Source organism: Amblyomma maculatum, chromosome 8 (assembly GCF_055883805.1).
Source record: "Amblyomma maculatum isolate TAMU_Amacu chromosome 8, ASM5588380v1, whole genome shotgun sequence".
Classification (NCBI taxonomy): domain Eukaryota; kingdom Metazoa; phylum Arthropoda; class Arachnida; order Ixodida; family Ixodidae; genus Amblyomma; species Amblyomma maculatum.
The window spans coordinates 76,164,249-76,173,144 of NC_139351.1; the positions used below are offsets into that span (position 1 = coordinate 76,164,249).

The 8,896-nt window shown below is 51.6% G+C and overlaps 1 pseudogene; it reads right to left on the reverse strand.

The window, feature by feature from the left end:
- Positions 1-6,353: 6,353 nt before the first annotated feature.
- Positions 6,354-7,523, reverse strand: LOC146181561 (uncharacterized; annotated as a pseudogene).
- Positions 7,524-8,896: the final 1,373 nt, after the last annotated feature.

The window sequence follows — 8,896 nt, forward strand, 5'->3', positions numbered from 1 at the left end:
GTCGTCGCGACGAAGACGTCGATGACTGGCTGGACACCAATGAACGCTGCAGTAACTACAACCGGTGGGACGATGCTCTAAAATTTCCGAATGTTTCTTTATACCTCATTGAGGTCGCCAGAACCTGGTTTATTAACCGCGAACACCACACTGGACAACATTCAAGCAGCAGTTCCGCCAATATTTCGCGGACCCAGCAGTTCAGACTGAGGTCGCGAAGAACAAGCTCGCCTCTCGCCGCCAAGGTCCCGATGAGTCGTGCGCGTCTTATATAGATGCCATACTTGCACTCTGCCGGCGTGCTAGTCCCACCATGCCGGAACCTGAACGCGTACACCACATCTTAAAAGGAATTAATTCTGTGGCTTATTATACCCTGATTGCCCAGAATCCTTCTACTGTTGACGCCATTATTGCGACCTGCCAACGCCTCGACCAGCTGCAGTCCTCCCGATTGCAGCCCGGCATTGCTACTGGCCCGACCTATGCTGACCTGGATCTACAGGCACTGATTCGAGCCATCATCCGGGAGGAGCTCCAAGCCCTCAAGCCTGTCTGTCGACACGGGTGCGATCATTCTTCCGTACCTTCTAATGACGCCGGTCTCCGCAACATCATTAAAGATGAGCTGGCAAAAATCACGCGATCTATAGCGTCCGACCCTCCTGCAACCCGCCCAGCATCGACTTACGCGCACGTCGCAGCATCACCCTCTCCTTTAGTTCCGCCGCCCCAACTGGCGTCGCCCTACAACCACATCAACGCCGTGACAACGGCTCAGCCTACGCCACCCTATTACGCACCCTGGCGCCCCTCTCGCCCAGTGTGCTACTACTGTGGAATACGAGTACATATATTCCGCTTCTGCCGTCGACGTATTCAGAACGAGCGGCGTGGTTATGAAGCCTTCGAAAGTGACGTACCCTCATATTATCAGCGACGACCTATTTCCAGCCCACCTCGAAGATCATCCCCACCTCCAGAATTCTCGTCTGAGCCTCGTGGCGCCCATGCATCCCGACGTCGGTCCCTATCCTCATACCGCCGCTCAGTTTCCCCTCTCCGACCCGCAACAACTCTCCCTGTCCGCCATCCGGAAAACTAAGCGTTGCAGTTTCCGGAGGTCAAACTGCAGTCTGCGAACATACCAAAAGTCCTCCAGATCGCCCGTATAATGTGATTTCTGTTTTCGCTGAAAGATTACCGGTCGAAGCATTGATTGATACAGGGGCTGAAATTTCTGTCATTCACGCTGATTTGTGCTACCGTTTGCGAAATGTTACGACACCATATGATGGGCCTGAACTCCGTGGAGCCAATGACGTCCCTTTGCGCCCTTTAGCAAAGTGCACCGTACGAGTTGTTATTGAGGGCGTCCGCCATCATGTGCAGTTTGCTGTGCTCTCACCATGTGCGCATCTGATGATTTTTTGATGGGATTTTTTGTCAACCGCTTCGGCGTTAATTTCTTGTGGCGACCGTGTTATCCATATGACAGACAGCGATTTTTCATCTGAAGTTTCTGAACGACATCATCCCCTCGTTGCCGCCGCTGATACTGTTCTGCCTCCTCAGTGCGAAAAACTGCTTACCGTTGTTTCTGACCACATCGCTGACGGGGACGTACTCATCGCACCATCTTATCGTCATCTTGCACGCGGTATCGCCTTCCCGTCTAGTCTTGTGAGGTTCTGCAACAGCTCAGCGACAGTAGCGGCCACTAACACTTCACGTGAATCCCTCGTGCTCCGAAACGCAACTTCTCTCCCCTGCATGGTGGATGTTCAACCTTTGTCCTTGATGGTGCTCACCGTCCTCAGCCTCAGCACCGTGTTTCGATAGACGTCTCTCTTTCTGTTCTCGCAAAGACTATTAATCCTAACCTCACGCCGAACCAACGCCAAGAACTGCTGACATTTCTTCGAGAACACCAAGCCATTTTTGATGCCACTTCCCCACCACTGGGACGGACTAGTTTTGCGCACCATCGCATCACTACTGAAGGTAACTCTATCGTTCGCTGACGGCCTTATCAGGTTTCCCTCTCAGAACGAAAAGTAATTGAAGAAAATGTAAATAACATGCTCCATCGCAACATTATTCATCCTTCGACAAGTCCATGGTCCTCCCCAGTAGTGTTAGTTAAAAAAAGGACGGCTCGATACGCTTTTGTGCTGATTACCGCGCACTCAACAAAATTACCCGCAAAGATGTATACCCAATGCCAAGAATTGATGACGCCCTTGACTCTCTCCGAGGCGCCGAATATTTCTCGACTTTGGACCTCCGCTCAGGTTATTGGCAAATACCTATGCACGAGGACGATAAAGAAAAAACCGCTTTCGCAACTCCCGATGGCCTTTACGAATTTAATGTTATGCCTTTTGGACTTTGTAACGCACCAGCGAGATTTGAAAGGATCGATACTGTCCTTCGTGGCCTAAAATGGAGAACCTGTTTATGTTACTTGGATGACATTGTCATCTTTTCGTCAACTTTTAACGACCATCTTACGCGCCTGAATGAGGTCCTCACGTGTCTCGCTTCAGTGGTCCTTCAGCTCAACACCAAGAAGTGCCACTTTACACCGAAGGAAATTAAAATATTGGGACATCTAGTCATCCATGACGGCATTCGTCCAGACCCTGAAAAAATCATCGCGGTCTTGAAATTTGCTCGTCCTCGACGTACTACAGAATTGCGCTGTTTTCTCGGCCTGGCGTCTTATTTCCGGCGTTTTATAAAGCATTTTGCAAGTATTGCTGCTCCACTTCATCAACTACTTATAGCACGCAGCCCTTTCGTGTGGACTGAACAGTGCGAAGCTGCTTTCAATAACCTGAAGCACGCCCTCACATCAGACCCTGTTCTTGGCCACTTCAGTGACAGCGCTCCAACCATCCTGCACACTGATGCCAGTGGTCTCGGTCTTGGCGCTGTACTTCTGCAGCGCGATGCAACTTCGCGTGAGAAAGTGATTGCCTCCGCCAGTCGGACTATGACTCCAGCTGAGAAAAACTGCACTATTACCGAGGAGGAGTGTCTTGCCGTCGTCCGGGCTGTCCAAAAGTTTCGCCCTTACCTATACAGTCGGCACTTCACAGTTGTGACCGATCACCATGCTCTTTGCTGGTTGTCTTCGCTCAAAAATTTGACAGGCCGACTTGGCCGTTGGATTCTACGCCTGGAAGAATACAATTTCTACGTCACTTATAAATCGGGTCGCCAACACCAAGACGCCAACGCTCTTTCTCGCTGTCCACTTTCGGAGTCGGCTTGCTGTTTTTCTTCCTAATGCATTTCCACCTATGACCACAGCCGACCATCTCTTTCCCCGACGTATATCACAACAGTTTCATTTGACGACTCTGAGAACAAACACGCTCTCCTCTCACAGCAATTAGCCGATGCCTACTGCCGTCCCATCATCGACCGCCTTAATGGCGCTTCGAACCCACCTAATGCTCGGCTTCGCCGACAACTTCGCAATTTCAAGCTCGAAGATGGCATCCTACTCCGCTTCGTGTATTGCCCTGATGGAACTCGCTGGATCCCAGTCGTGCCGCGTGTGCTTCACCCACGTATACTGGCGGCTCTCCACGATGACGCTACTGCAGGTCACCTTGGTGTTGACAAAACCTACGACCGCGTGAAAAAACGATTCTTTTGGCTTTCCAGCGCTGCCAAATACGTCACACTCTGCCCTCTATGCCAACGTTGCAAACGGCCGACTTCTTCACCCGCTGGCCTTCTACAACCTGTTCCCTGTCCCGCCACGCCATTCGACGTAGTCGGCATCGATTTATATGGTCCCCTACCTCTCTCCGATGGGGGTAACCATTGGATTATAACAGCTGTTGACCACCTTACACGCTACGCTGAGACAGCACCTGTACCAACCGGTTCCGCTCAAGAAGTAGCAAATTTCTTTTTGCGATCAATTGTACTGCGGCATGGCGCTCCTCGGGTGCTTCTAAGTGACTGCGGGACGGCCTTCTTATCGACAGTCGTTGCCGAAGTTCTTTACGCGTCATCCACCCTTCATAAGACAACCTCGAGCTACCATCCCCAGACTAACGGGCTGACTGAGCGATTTCACCGCACCTTATCGGATATGATCCCCATGTACATCACACCGGATCATCGAAATTGGGACACTATTCTACCATTCGTCACTTTCGCCTATAACACAGCAGTACAGCGGACTACCGGTTATTCTCCATTTTTCCTCGTTTATGGCCGTCCTCCCACTAGAATTCTCGACGCTTCCTTCTTCTCTACGCCCGACTACTCCACATCGGTACCTACCCAGTTCTTATCTCGTGTGGCCAGATGCCGTCATCTTGCCCACATCAACACAGCAGCGTGCCAGGAAGACCGCAAGAGTCGCTACGATTCTACGCATCGTGTGGTCTCTTATTGTCCTTGTGACGAAGTACTGCTTTATACTCCACTGCGCGCCCCTGGCCTTAGTGACAAATTCCACCACCGCTACCTTGGTCCCTACAAGATCATCAGCCAAACTTCTCCAGTTAACTACAAAGTCACGCCTGTTGTTCCCCCGGCCGATCGACGCCACCGTGGAACTGAAACTGTTCATGTTTCTCGCTTGAAACCGTTTGTGCGCCGCGGTACATCGGTTAGTTAGGAGCGGCCAGGCTGGCCGCTTCCGACCCCCCGGGCAGATTGTGTGAGCCTTCTGTGGACCTTCTTTCATTTGTACATGCCATCATCATCTTTCATTTGTACATACTATCCTCATTGTCCCGCGGCGCCGGCTCCGGCGCTTGCCTGGGTTCGTGATCGGTATAAAACGCTAGACAAGGCTTCACTGTCCTTGCCGCCACGACCTCGCCGTCTTGACCTTGCCTTCTTCCACAATATTCACGGCACATTTTTAAGAAGTAGAGATGGACATGGCATACAAAGTGAAAATTTAAAAACCGATGGCCCCTAAAGCTGACACTATCAAGTGCAAGAAAAGGAAGCATAACAGGGTGAGGTAGAAGGCACCCAGGTAGCAGAAAATGGTCTATGACGTGGGGGCCCATATGGGCCCCATGCGGGATTTGCAATATTTACCCAGATGAAGTCCGCGTGGGCTGCCCAATTTTGCCGCGATTTGTCCGAATCTGTACCCATGTGGGCAGCCCAAATAGGGCTGCCCACATGGGTACAGATTCCCCCCAGCAGCTATATCTTGCGCCTTCGCCCGCACAAGCGCACCACGATAGCGCTCTTCTTCGAACAGTTCAATCCTGTTTTTTATTGTCCTAATATCGTCCATCCATTTACCAGACTCTTCGCTTTTTTTTCAAGTAGTCTAGCCAGCAAGGATCTTAAATGGTCCTCCTCACGCTTCTCTTCTTGTCGTATACAGCTTGACCGTTCGATTGCTGCTATCTTTATTTGCTCTTTGCAAAGTTCCCACTGCTGCCATATTTTCATCTCCCCCCTTAACTCTATTTTGTCAATTTCTTCGCGCACTTTCCTACTAAAGATATCATCTGTAATGAGCTTATTATTTAATTTCCACGTCACCCACGAAAACTGATTGCCTCGCTTTTTTGTCCCTATCCCGCACTCTACTAAACAATGATCAGAAACTGAAAATGGTACAACATTGTAACTACTGCATTTTGATATGACGTCTGTAGACACATAAATGCGATCCAGCCGCGCGTGGCTTGACCGCTGGAAATTTGTAAACTTCACACAACGCGTTCCTTCTAAACATTCCGCCACGTCGTCCAGGTTGCTAGTGTCTATAATTTCTGAGAGAGACTCAGTACTTCTGTCCCTAAACGCTCTTGTACTGGATTTATCACAGCCTCTCAAGACGCAATTAAAGTCGCCCATGACAATCAGGAATTTATCACAACTGATGTACTTTTGTACGTTTTGAAAAAGGCTACCCTCTCATCCACAACATTTAGAGCGTACACACTAATAATGCGCCAATACTTTTTGTGGTACAGAAAATCAACCCAAACACATCTGCCCGACGGACATGCCATATGTGCCTGAACCTCGAGTTCGGGTAATATCTAAACAAAAATAACACAGCCCGCAGACGTGCCAATTGCGTGGCTCACTACTGCAAAATACCTAGACGTGAAACGTCGCACCATGTTACCGGTCTCTTCTTCCCCGTCAACTTTCGTTTCCTGCACGGCCAGGACGTCGATGTCATGCTCAGTTAAAAGGCGGTACACCTGGCCCTGCTTCTTCTTGCTTGCCAGTCCCCTGACATTAAGTGTACGTACCTACTTTTATCGGAGCCGCCGAAGCCATTTTCGTACAGAGGGAAGAGGCCGGTAACATGGTGCTTACCTCTCGCGTCTAGCGCGTGGCTAGACGTCTTTGACACCGGAGCCATCCGATGCTGGCGGCAGGCCTGACTGCGGTGGCGGTTTGTCGTGGTCTCTCCTCTCCGCCGATACATTAGATCGCGACCGCAAAGTGGAACGCCGTCCTTGGCTGGTTTTTGCCGGCGGCTCCCCGACGCTGGAACCTGTCGCCTTATCTCCCTCAGCACTGGTCTGGGCGTAGGACCACTTCGATGGGGCAGGAACGCCGGTGGAGCGGGCGGCGTTCTTGTCATGGTTCTGCTCAAACAGAGACGCCGGTTCTGCTTTCTTGGGTGCCGGCCCGCTTATTCCTTCAGTCGGCTCCTCCATCTGGTTTCCCGCAGGTTCTCCCGCTTCAGGTTTCCGCCCGGCATCGCTGCTGGAAGGTTCTGAAGAGTCCGTAGCGTCGGTTTTCTTTTCCTGTTGCTCAATGCCTTTTGCGGATTCCTCGGCCTCCACTACGTCCATCACGAGCTCCGCCGTGTCGTTTTTTGACGCTGCACCCGTAGCTGCCGCATAAGTGCGTACACAATCGTTGTCTGCGTGGCCGTACCGCCGACATTTCGTACAGCGGGGGACTTTGCATTCCCGGCGCACGTGACCGGTGCCGTGGCAGCGGATGCACTGCATCGGGCGTTCAGGCGCCACGATAAGGGCCAACTCTCCGGCGACGCTGATGTGGCAGGTCGTCCACTTTCAGGCCCGGCTTCAACTTCAGTAGGACAGTCCTTGTCGTAGAACCCTTTTCATTGACGCCTTGTATCCGCCACCGCTCACGCGTGACTTCCGTCACCTTGCCAAATGCCGCGAACGCCGTCCGGATGTCGTCGTCAGCCACGCCGTGAAGCATCCAGTGAAGCCGCAGCTTTACCTAGTGGTCTTCCGGGCCGATGATAAGACAGCGGCGTTTCTGCACTTGCAGCTCCTTGAAGGCGAGCAGCTCCTTTGTGGCCTCCGTACTCCGCAGGGTAACCGCCCAGACATAGTTGATTTGGTACGCCCCCAACGCAACCACATCGGGGAGCGTACCAGACTCGGCCAGCCCGTCTCGAAAATCTTCGACCCGGAAAGGCCTCACTCGTACATCACCGTGAAGAAACACCGTGTTTAAAACAACACGACCGGTTGGCAGTGTAGGCAAAATAATCTGGTAGTCCTTATCTTCACTTGCATCGATCATGTTTCCGCGGCCGTCAACGGCCGCTATCGCCGCTCCGTTGGAGCCCATTACCCTGCATTCCGTTCAGCTCGACTACCGGAAGCAGAATTACTCAGCCACGAGTTCGATGCTTGAAAGCGGTACAAAAGCGCTTCTAGTAAATGCGGTGTTGCCTTAGAAACGTGCCATAGAACGTTATACTGCGGTGTATATCGGTAATTATGAGCATATTACTTACAGAAGTAGCAGTTACACGAGTAGCAAACATTTACGCTACATTTCTTCTGCGCTCTGCGCACATGCAGAGCCATCTTGCGGCAAACACAGACGAACCCCTCCTCGCAATGTGCGGCGCTGCCCCGACACGTGGCGCGCCACTCGCCCCAGACGTTTCGCCGTGCACCCTCACGGGTTGTAGAATCAAGCGTCTTTCCTTTCTTTAGATCACTATCTTCGCTCACCCGCTTCTCCCCTTCGGGCCGCGCGGGTACCGGTGCGAGGATGCCCCAATACCCTTGCGTTTAATAGGTTTTCTCGCTCTCTCCCCTTCCCATATCCAGCGTGCGTCACTCGAACAGTGGTGTTTAGGCGACGCGGCTCCTCTTTCCGCTCACAGCGCGATTGCTAGGTGCAGCGGACGCCTCTGACCTGATTGCTGCGCCGTAGCGCTTCTGCTGGGAAAGCATCCCGTGCGATGTGTGCCGAGCTGCTTCCGAGGAACCATGCTTCTGCGTGGTGCTCAGAACTATTGAGTATGAAAACTATGTCTTTGTGTGACTCAAGAGCATACCGAGCGAATGAGTGGGCGGTGCGAACGAGGTGGAATAACGCTATCGCGTTCCACTCTTGAAGGCGAAGCTTAAGCGTCCTCCAAATTTTTCTTTCTTCTCTACTTTCTTCTGTCCGCACGAGGCGGCGGAGATGGCTCAGCTGCAGAGCCATTAGCCGGCCCGTGTATTTTCTTTTCCTTCTTCCTACAGCTCTAACAACCCAAACAGCATTTCATCAAACTCATTAAAGTTCACTAGCGTTATATAGTTTGTTTAAAGGAACCCAGGCAGCACAGGACAGTGGTTCAGTATTGTTAATGTACTGGCAAACGGTGTTCCTACAGAGGCCGAACTTTGCCGCTGTCTAACCAACATCGGTCAAGCTAGTCCATAACACATCCATCGATGGACCAAGCTTCACGTGTTCACCCAATGTTAGTGCTACCATTCTAGAACGTTGGCGATGTTGGACCTGTTTATCCGACACTTTCCCAATATTGGTGCAACCGTCTTTAGAAAATGGCTACAATCGACCAATTTGTCTTACGTTCACCCAATATCGGGCATGCCCCCTCTAAGAATTGGTTACATTGGACCACTTTGTACTGTGTGCTCCC